At 40.7% G+C, this 10,334-nt stretch overlaps 1 protein-coding gene across 1 annotated transcript in view; it reads left to right on the top strand.

Moving 5' to 3' along the window:
• COL4A6 (collagen type IV alpha 6 chain) overlaps positions 1 to 10,334 on the top strand; it is a gene marked incomplete at its 3' end in the record, with an annotated part of 301,135 nt that overhangs the window by 152,141 nt on the left and 138,660 nt on the right. The window lies entirely within an intron of this gene.

The following is a 10,334-nucleotide window of genomic DNA, read 5'->3' as shown; positions in this document are numbered from 1 at the left end:
GGGGGGGGGGGTGGGGGGGTGTGTTTCCAGGATTAATGGCCATCCTACAGAGTTCAGAACTTCCCATTTCTAGCATTGTGAATGCACTCCCATCACACTCAAACAAGCCTAAGGGCTTATACTGTCAAAAGAAGGTAGTAGTATAAATAGGTCAACCAAACTTTCAAATCCGTAGCCAAACAGGGAACACAGTGACCGTTCTACCTTCTCTTTCATTATCTTACATTTGGGGTAAAGTGAAATGTCAAACTATGCCAGAATTTGAAGGAAGAGAATAAAAATCCATCTTCTCATCAAAGGGGACCAGACCTATTCTACATTAAAGACATGGACTTAGAGAATCGTAAAATATGAGAAAGGGAAGGTTTCTTAGTAAGCTTCACATATTATTCGTTGATTGTACAGAGGAAACAGACTCAGAAGGAAAATTACTTCCTGGTATCACATAGCAAAGTAATGACAGATTCCAGGCCTTGATCTGGGTCCTTTGATTTCTCATCTATTTACGTCACCAACTTGCCTACTGCTGCCTCTCACTGTAGCCACCAAGATCTATACCCTTACCTCTGAGACATTCTAGAAAAAAAAAATTCACAATAAATATATGAATGTATTCTTGAACAACATGCAAGCAGTATAGACAAAGCAAAAATCTCCCTTGATGCTCTCTCAGTGCCACTACTGTCATTCTTATCTTTTTCCATACATAATCAGAGAGATATGTACACATATGTCTAAAAATAGTCTCATTATCTGATTTTCTTGTCCAAAATAGAATTCTAAGTATATGTTCTGGGCCCTTTTGTAAATTTAACGTGTCCTTAAGATATTTTCTCTACCCCATAGTTTAATTCAGCCATTCCCCTTTTGACAGCTACTTAGGTTGTTTCTAAACTTTTGCTATTTGTAAAATGGCAGAGCTACAGTGAAAATCTTTGAGCAGGCCTCCTTGTGTTCAAGCATAGATACTAGCTCAAGCATAGATACATCTCTAGCATAAACACTAAGGATCGTAATTACCTGGTAGAAGGGTAATAGACATTTTTAACCTTCAAAGCCACTGCCAAATTAGGCTACCAAGTATTCTGCAATTTATATTCCCATCAGCATTGTACAAAAATGCCCATGTTTCTACACCCTTGCCAACACTTGATATTTTTGCTAATATGATGAGTGAAAATCCTTCTAATTCCCTGAGTTTAAGTGTCTTTTCACATATTACCTGGAAATTTATATTTCTTCTGTGAATTTCCTGGACATATTCTCTAGCCACTTTCCTAACTGATGATTCTTATTGACTTACTTTACCTCTGCAAAGATGCAGCAAATAAAAATGACCCAAATCGGTGCAAGTGAGATTTAAGGTTTGACACAAAGGGACATTTCCCGATGGATTGTGGCAGGATGAGAAGCAGACACAACAACCAGGAAACTGAGAAGCTTTGGGCTGTTTGTTGGGTTGGGGAGCCTTTAAAAGTATAAAATCTTATGTATCTGATCGGACGTCAGTCCTACACCAGGCAAACATGCCTACAGTGACCTCATTGTTAAACCCCTGGCTAAGATTTTGATCTCTGGAAATGGAGGGCAGTAGATTTATTTCATGAGGAGCCCTCATTTAGGTTTCAAACATCTGGAGCCTTAGTCTGGCTTCTCTTTTGAAAACATCTGAGTGGCTGAGGGGTGGGGATGGAGGAAATTAGAATATCACTGCACAGATTTTTCCCTCAATATTTAAAAGACACAGACTCCACACTGTCAAATATGTTCCTAAAAATGTATTTGCAAAGTCTAAAGTTTCAAAGAATGCTTGTCAAAGTTACTGAACCAGACTAAGCCATATTTCACGAGTCGAGAGCAGGAATGTCCTATTTCCCAAATAGATAAGACCTATGCTCATGCAGAAAACCATGAACGTGGATGCTTGAAGCACAACCAGGTCCTGTTTAGTCATCCTCCCTTTCCTCCTATGTTCCCAGGGCCAAGCAGAATTGTTTAAACTGGCCCCAGCACTATTGAACCTGCAGGACAGCCCCTCAGTACCCCTTGTGTGCAGATTTCAGAAAGATTTGGGACTGTTTTCCTTAGCTGAGCAGAGGGCCCCATTTATATTTCAAGCTGTTTCTCTTGAGCTGGGAGCGGAACGGAACATTGGGTCACCCCCGAGATATGCTGCAGCCCTTGGCAGGCCTGCTCCCTGCCTTGGGGAAACATCAAGCACATAGCTTGCTGGGCAGTGTGTACTTTTTCTTTGCCAAAGTCCTCTTGAACTGACTAGGACCTTTACACAACACCTAGTACTCCTGCAAAACTGCAATCTAGCCCTTTTTGGCTGAAGCTATCTCAAACCGATTTCTCAAAGGTATGCCCTGCCTGGTAAAAGTCCCTACCTAATGTTGGTGCACTGCTTTGCAGTTTCCAAAACATCTTTCAGGGGCTGTAATCCTGTATGTATGCAACAAATAAAGAAACTGGTAAGTGACTTGCCCAAGGTCACCAGCCTGCTAGTGGCTAAACCTTATTTAGCCAACTTTAAGAGAATGGCAATCTTTAAAAATGAACTGCCTCATGGTGTTAAATAAAGACGTTTTCACCCAGATGTTCAGATTTGAACTTAATATATGACTTTCACTTTTCTTTCTTAGGAGTAGGTGTTATTATCTGGAAGAACTATTCTTTCGGGTTGTTCTCTTCCCTGGTATTTTTTCCCCTGCCACTTGATTAAACAAAACATTTTAGGTTGACATTTCCGACACTTCTCTTTTTTCCCTACTAGATGTGAAAGCTATCTCTGCATTATACTCCATCAGTGTGTATTTGTCTGAAGTTGGGGTGGGAGGAGGGGCAGTTTGTTTTCTTCTGAGCCTAGTATTCCTTAATACTCTTTTAGAGTTTTCCCTGTTTGAACATTGTTCTGGTGTTCATCTAAAACATGGTGACCTCCTAACTATCCATGCCATCTAAAGAAGCATTATCACAGATAATCCAAAACCATGGGGAATGTTTGGATTGCCCTCTAGGTAAAGGCTGTTTGTCCCCCATTTTATGCCTAGCTTGAGAGTTTATGAAGCTAGCCTGAGTTTCATGTGAAACTGAGCCCAGGTTTCTTAATTCCTTATCTCCTGCCTGCATCCTGCTGTTCCATTGCCATAAAATGTGTTTCCCATGAATTCCAGAACCCAGATGCATTAACAACTAGTCCTTCAATTTATTCTCCTGCAAACATCTGGCATTCCCTGTGTCAGCTGACTGGTGCCATGGCTACCAAGAAACCTTTCCATTTTCTCCTGAATTAGGAAATTGCAATGTACATCTTTCCTCCTCCTTGTGTATCCCCTCATGCCCCTCTCCTGACTAGCCCTGACTAGCCACTACAACACACACCAATGTCTTTGTCCTCTACTGCTCCAATATGAAAGCTCATATTGTATATCACCTCCTTGGGTGGTTAGGCCTTGCTCCAACTGCCTGCACTTAAGTTTTGTGCCTTATTTCATGACAAATATTTGCCCCTCTCACTCCTCAGACATCTGTGGGCTGGCCCTATTGCTGACACTAATCACTACTAAGTTACTTGTTGCCAAATCCAATGAATATTTTTCATTCCTTATCTTCCATGATGGCCCTGCTATATAAGACACCTCCTTCTCTCCTGAAACTTTCTGTTCCCTTGAATGTTATGCTATCCTTTCCTAGTTCTTTTCCTACTGTGATTGGGATCTCCCAGCATTCTGTCCTCATCCCACATTTCTTCTCAGTGTAGGCCTCTCCCAGGGTGGTTTTATATACTCCAGGGATTTCAGCCACCATCCATACAATGATAAATATTAAATCTCTAGCTCTAGTTCAGATCTTTCTCCTAGTTTCAGATAGGCATTGTCAATTTCTTGCTGGTTATCTCTGCTTGGATTTCGCTGACTCCATAAACATGTCTATACAGAACTCCATTACCAACCCCCACCAGATGTACTCCTTCCTAAATTCTATCCATGTCTTCCCCATCACAACAAATGGCATCAACAAGCACTGAGCTGCTGAAGCCAGAAAACTGGGAGTCATTCTTGTCTTCTCTTTCCTTTCCCTGCTACCTCCAATCCATCATTAAGTCCTGTCCATTTGTCTTCTGAAATTGAGCTTGAATACATCCACTTCTCTCCATACCCATTTCCCCAATCCAGGCTCATATCATTTTTTTGCCAGAATTACCTCAGTAACCTCAAGACTGATCTCTCAGCCTCTAATCTCACTCTCTCTCAATTTGCCACTGTCCTGCCATAATCTTTCCAAAACACAGATATGTATCATGAAACTCTTGCTTAAAGTCCTTCAATGGCTCCCCCATGGACTTCACAATAAAGTCCCATCTCTAGAAAACCTATAAAGTCCTTCATTACCTGGCCCTGGACTACCTCTCCAATATTATCTCTCATTAGGAACCCTCCTCACTTCAGAAAACAAAACAAGACAAATATTTTCAAAAAAATATGAGTTCACTGAACTGTTCATAGTTCTCAGAGCTACTGTGTTGTTTAATGTGTTGCAGGTTTTATACCTGCCACCCCTTCTACGTGTACTAGTCTTCCACTAGCTCTATCCTTTCTCTGTTGACTTGCTTCTATTTATCCATCCTTTACAACTGAGCACAGATTTCATCTCTTTGGGAAGCTTTCCACAATCTGCCAGGCTGGTGTTATCTACTCTTATCATTTCTCTTCACTTGTCAGCTCTCCACTGTCTTAAGAACAACTGAAGCAGAGAGACTGAGTGTTCTTAGACTCTGCAGAGTCCGTAGGCACTACACACTGTCTCATGAAAGACTGACCAACTGACCAAGCAATTTTGCATAGGTGTGGTTCTAGCCCTGCTCTCCACATCCAGGATTAGCTGTTAGGATGCTGTGAAGTTGATGGGAAGTCTCCTGTTGAAGGAGTAATCCCTGCTGCTGAAAGAAGGCAAAGAGCCAGGGCAGTCATTGTCACATCTTCTTTAGCTCCTGTTAGCTGCAAGAACCACACATCTGATTTCAATAGTTTGCTCTGGGATTCTGCTTTCCTTAACTCCTCTGAGTTTTTGACCCTGGCCTCTTCTTTGGCTTGATTGCTTCTTACTCTGTACCTAACAATGCAAGGGACTTGGCAAAATGCTTATCTTTTACTTCCAGCAATTCATTCTTTCTCCAAGATGAGAACATTAATGAATAATTGTGAGTCAAAGGTAATCCCTAACTTTCTTTGTGACATTGTTTCCACCGTCCTCTCCACCAAACCTTTCATTAAAAGCCTCTTAACCTTGTGCAAAGTTGATGGTCTTGTTCCTCTTCCTTGTGGGAGGGGTGAAGTAACTTCTGAGCAGAGAAGTAGCCACTAGGTGGCAGAAACGGGGAGTAGAAAATCGGGGTCTTTGTATATTTAAATATGGTTCTTTAGGTTCAGGATAATTAATGATAGTTAAAACGTGTGTCTCTGCACTGAATCAAGATGCAATCATAGCCCTGCAGATGTTCGTGGTTATCTTAATCATTTATTTGATTGTATTGTGACATTATAGGATTTATGGAATATATTATATGTACTAGTGAGGGAGGCTTCTGCTAGAGAAGAGCCAAGGAGCTGGAGAAGGAGATAGATAAATACACAGCTGTGGAGACAAGAAACACTGCTTTAACTATTCAGAGACCTAAGTGTCATGTGTGAGCGTTGCCAGCTGGATGACTTTGGTTTGGTGCTTTCCCCTCTCAAGGTCTCAGTTTTCCCATAGGTAGGATGAGATTTGGGATGTGTGATCTCAAAGGAACTGCAAGCTCTGACAATCTAAGTCAGACACTACATTACTGTACCCTGATGGTTCCTTGCCCCTAGAGTGCATTATCATGCTTTCTGGTATTGAAGTGAGATATGGAAGGTGATTTTTGACAATGTCCTATCTTCCGAATAGTGTTTTGGCAGCTGTCTCAGATATAACTCATTTGCTGTGGCTTCTTTAGTGCTGCTGCTTCTAGACACTCCTGACAGCTGAAATTGTGCTTCTGCAGGAATGTGCAAGACTCCCCTTCCTTGGTCATCTGGATGGTGTGATTTGAAGAGTCACAGGAATTTCTCTTCACCAAAACCCAACAAAATCTTCCCTGCCTTGCCTAGGAGTCATTCTGCTTACCGTTCTAGCTTTAGAAACTCGCTCTTTAAATGAAGCATTGCCCTGTCCTTGCATTGCTTGAATAAATCTCATGTGCCTCTCTGATAAGAGGAGGCATGCTCACTCTGCGTATCTGTGTGCACAAATCACAAATTTTGGGGGACCACTCAGTTTTCCTTTTGCTGGCCCTGCTAAGTCATATGACAGAGACATCAGATGTTAAGACATGGGTGAGCATCTTGCAGGTCAACAAGTGACATATTATCTCCTCCTAGTCTACCCTCTCCTTCAGTTGCCAGATGTTGTGCCCCTTTTTTCTTCTTGTTCTTCCTTTCCTCCCTCGTCTTTTCTCCCTCAAGACTTCCTTCCCTCTTGCTCCATTTCTAGCTTTCCATCCCTCATTCCCGTTTTCTCCACCATGGCCTCCTCCTCACCTAGTTTCTCCCCTCTGTCTTCAGTTGCCTGGGATTGCTTCCTATGTCACTTATCTTTGACTCCAGTTTCTATTTTTTGTCATTTATCAGCACACATGAAAACTGCAGCAGCAGGATAACAGGGAGGAGTTGCTGCAATGTACTGTATAGAGGCATCCCACTTATCCAAAGTTTCTTAATCTCAGAGCCTGAATAAGTGGTCTGCAAATTGGGGGGTGGGGGGGGCATGCTGGTCAATCTGTTGGGTATAGAAGAAAATATGAAAATTTCTGTTTACAATTAATTTGAGAGACACTAGAAAGAAATTAAGATTTAGGATTAAATAATTTATGTAAAGTGTTTAAAGCCGTGTGGTTCGCTAAATGCTATGATAGCAGGGAGGAGTTGCTGCAATGTAATTTATAGAGGCATCCCACTTATCCAAAGATTCTTAATCTCAGAACCTGAATAAGTGGTCTGCAAATTGCGGGGGTGGAGGGGGGAGAGCATGCAGGTCAATCTGTTGGGTATAGAAGAAAATATGAAAATTTCTATTTACATTTAATATGAGAGACGCTAGAAAGAAATTAAGATTTTGGATTAAATAATTTATGTAAAGTGTTTAAAGCTGTGTGGTTCACTAAATGCTATGTATTAGACTATTATTATTACTATTATATGTAATATATGTATTTTCACTGACGTCCTCATCAGATGGGTCGGCTTTCCTTGGCTTTCCTGTTGCGCATGCTCTGTAAGGTATCCTGAGGGAAGAGTGGGGGCTCCACAAGATGGAGGGGTGTCCTTGGGGCCCTTACTTTTTTTCCTGAATGTATGCCAGAGATATTGATGTTTCCTTGGACCTAGTTAAGTAGATTTATGGATTATATTTAACTACATTTAACCTTCACAAAATGGACAAGCAGCTTAAGAAGATTCCTGCAAATAGACCATGTATTGGAGACAATACTAGTAATGTAAGCACATGAAAATGGTAGGGCTCACACTTCTACTCCTAGAATGAGTTTTTTATCAGCCTCGTCATGAGGTAAAAACCATGAAAATCTAATTATACCTGACAAGAAGTCAGCAAAAACATTGCAAGAATAAAGAAGAACACTATATGAGATATGGACTTGTATCAATTCTCAGTGATGAAAGATCGTGCCCTAAGTATATATTGTGCCTTGAGGTATTAGCTAATAATATAATAAAGCCATCACAATTTTTTTTTTTTTTTTTGAGACGGAGTCTCGCTCTGTCACCCAGGCTGGAGTGCTGTGGCCGGATCTCAGCTCACTGCAAGCTCCGCCTCTCGGGTTCACGCCATTCTCCTGCCTCAGCCTCCCGAGTAGCTGGGACTACAAGGCACCCTCCACCTCGCCCGGCTAGTTTTTGTATTTTTAGTAGAGACGGGGTTTCACCGTGTTAGCCAGGATGGTGTAGTAGTTTTTAGTAGAGACGGTGTTTCACCGTGTTAGCCAGGATGGTCTCGATCTCCTGACCTTGTGATCCGCCCGTCTCGGCCTCCCAAAGTGCTGGGATTACAGGCTTGAGCCACCGCGCCCGGCCAAGCCATCACAATTAACAAGACATTTAATATGCTGTTTATTTCATCTTTGTCTCATCCTTTTACACTTTTTATTCATTGTGTTTCATTTTATATATATTATCGTTAATATATAGGGGAGAGAGTAGGACATGTGTATGATTTATATAATTGTTAATAATGTATAAATATACATGTATTGAGGAAGCATGCTCAAAGCTTTTCTAATTGAAAAAGGGTGTGCAGTCAAGAGGATTTGGAGACCACTGGCCTAAACCATACTTAAAATATATGGGAGCCCACAGACAGAGGCAAAAGAACTCTGGATAAGAGAAAAATAACTGTCACAAAGTCTCTTGCTCTTTTCTTATAACATAGTCATGCAACCAACTTTAGAGCTTCACCTTGACAACTTCACATAGAATAAAGCAATGGGGATCTCAGGAACTGGGAGAAGTGAAACACCAAAGGAACTTATTAAATAAAAAAATTGCAAGCCTGGAGGGTTGGATCCGGCCCTCAAGAGGTACATCGTAGGTTACAAAAGGCTTTCCTGGCATGCCTATGAATGCTCTTTCCCTCACTTTAATTATGGAGCTTGGAAGAAAGTTTCAGAGAGGTTAAGAGACTGTCCCAAGATCTCTTGTAAATGACATAACTGAGATTTAAATCAAGTGTTCCATTCCCCTGCATAGTGTTCTTTCCACTTCTACTTTGAGAAGACTCGCATTAATGGAAGTCTTCCAAGAATGTTTAAGAAAATTAATTGCACAGCATCTCTCTAAGCTATAGTAGAAGTTGATGGGAAAATGTGCATTGCTTTGCAGAAATTTGCTTCACTGTCATCTTTTCAAAAGAGCTTTTATTTTAACAAATGAGGCACATAGCCAATTATTTAATGACCTTCAGAGGTCAAATGGCCTCTGAAACCTTTGTGGCCATAATCAGCTGAGCTCCCTGTATTACTCATTGCAGTCAGATTGTTGTGATTGGAGGAATACTTGGAGTGGAGAAAATCTGCTAGGAAGACATCGACCAGCTATCAACAAATCAATTGCCCTTCCTCCTCTACCCTAGTGAGTAGTAATTCCTGACTGCATATATAGCATCCATTTATATCCCTGTCTGGGTTTTAAAATGTTTTTCTAATATCCTTCTCTTTTAAAGCTTTAAGAAATGAATTCCAAAATTAAGGAAAGCCTGTTTTTCATACGTGCTTACAAGTTTTGTGAGGAGTCATGTCAGTTTTCACAGCTCTAATGTGGGTCTGTCCCTTTATGTAGGCCACTGACTGTATGAAAGTTCACTGCAATGGAGTTAAAAACGTGTGGAGATAAAATTACCAAGTATATGTCAGGGAAGTAATTTGGTGTCTACTTTGAGAAGACTCGCATTAATGGAAGTCTTCCAAGAATGTTTAAGAAAATTAATTGCACAGCATCTCTCTAAGCTATAGTAGAAGTTGATGGGAAAATGTGCATTGCTTTGCAGAAATTTGCTTCACTGTCATCTTTTCAAAAGAGCTTTTATTTTAACAAATGAGGCACATAGCCAATTATTTAATGACCATCTTTACTTTTAGAGGTGGAAGTCCTAGACTATGTTCTGTATTTTCTTTTATCTCATTGTGTTGTGTGAGGTTCAAGCCCCCTAGAAAAATATTTAAGAAAGTACTCTGGGGGCTAAATATTGGCGCAGGCACTGTGGGGAATGCAAACATTTCATAAGTACCAGACTTCTACTTAGGGAGGCTACACATACACACACACACACACATGCCAATGTTTGACTACCCATCACTCCATCTGATTAAAAGTCTGAATGGTAGATCACTAAACCTCAAATGGATAGATTGGTATGGTCTGGAGTAATTAAGCAATCCCTTTTTAAAAATATTATGATAAAAAATATTCTTTAGGAATATTAATTTGATGAGGGTTATCCAGGGTGGATTGGAGTGAGAGTAAGAGACATGATAGGCAAACACGAAGCTCCCTATTTTTAGATGTTAAGTGGCATGTCCAAGATCCCCTAGCATAACAGAATGGAAATTTTGTTTTTTCTGCTGCTTAGATGCTGTCTTTCAGTGGTTTTCTCTATTCCTGAATACACACACACACACACACAGAGAGAGAGAGAGAGAGAGAGAGAGAGAGTCACCCAAACTAGTGATTTGATGATGTGACCTTGTCTTCACTTTAAATAAATGTATGACATTTTAATTTTAAAAAATTAGCTGG

This window comes from Rhinopithecus bieti, unplaced genomic scaffold (genome assembly GCF_001698545.2).
Source record: "Rhinopithecus bieti isolate Rb0 unplaced genomic scaffold, ASM169854v2 scaffold_68554, whole genome shotgun sequence".
Classification (NCBI taxonomy): domain Eukaryota; kingdom Metazoa; phylum Chordata; class Mammalia; order Primates; family Cercopithecidae; genus Rhinopithecus; species Rhinopithecus bieti.
This window is presented reverse-complemented; position numbering and strand designations above follow the sequence as displayed.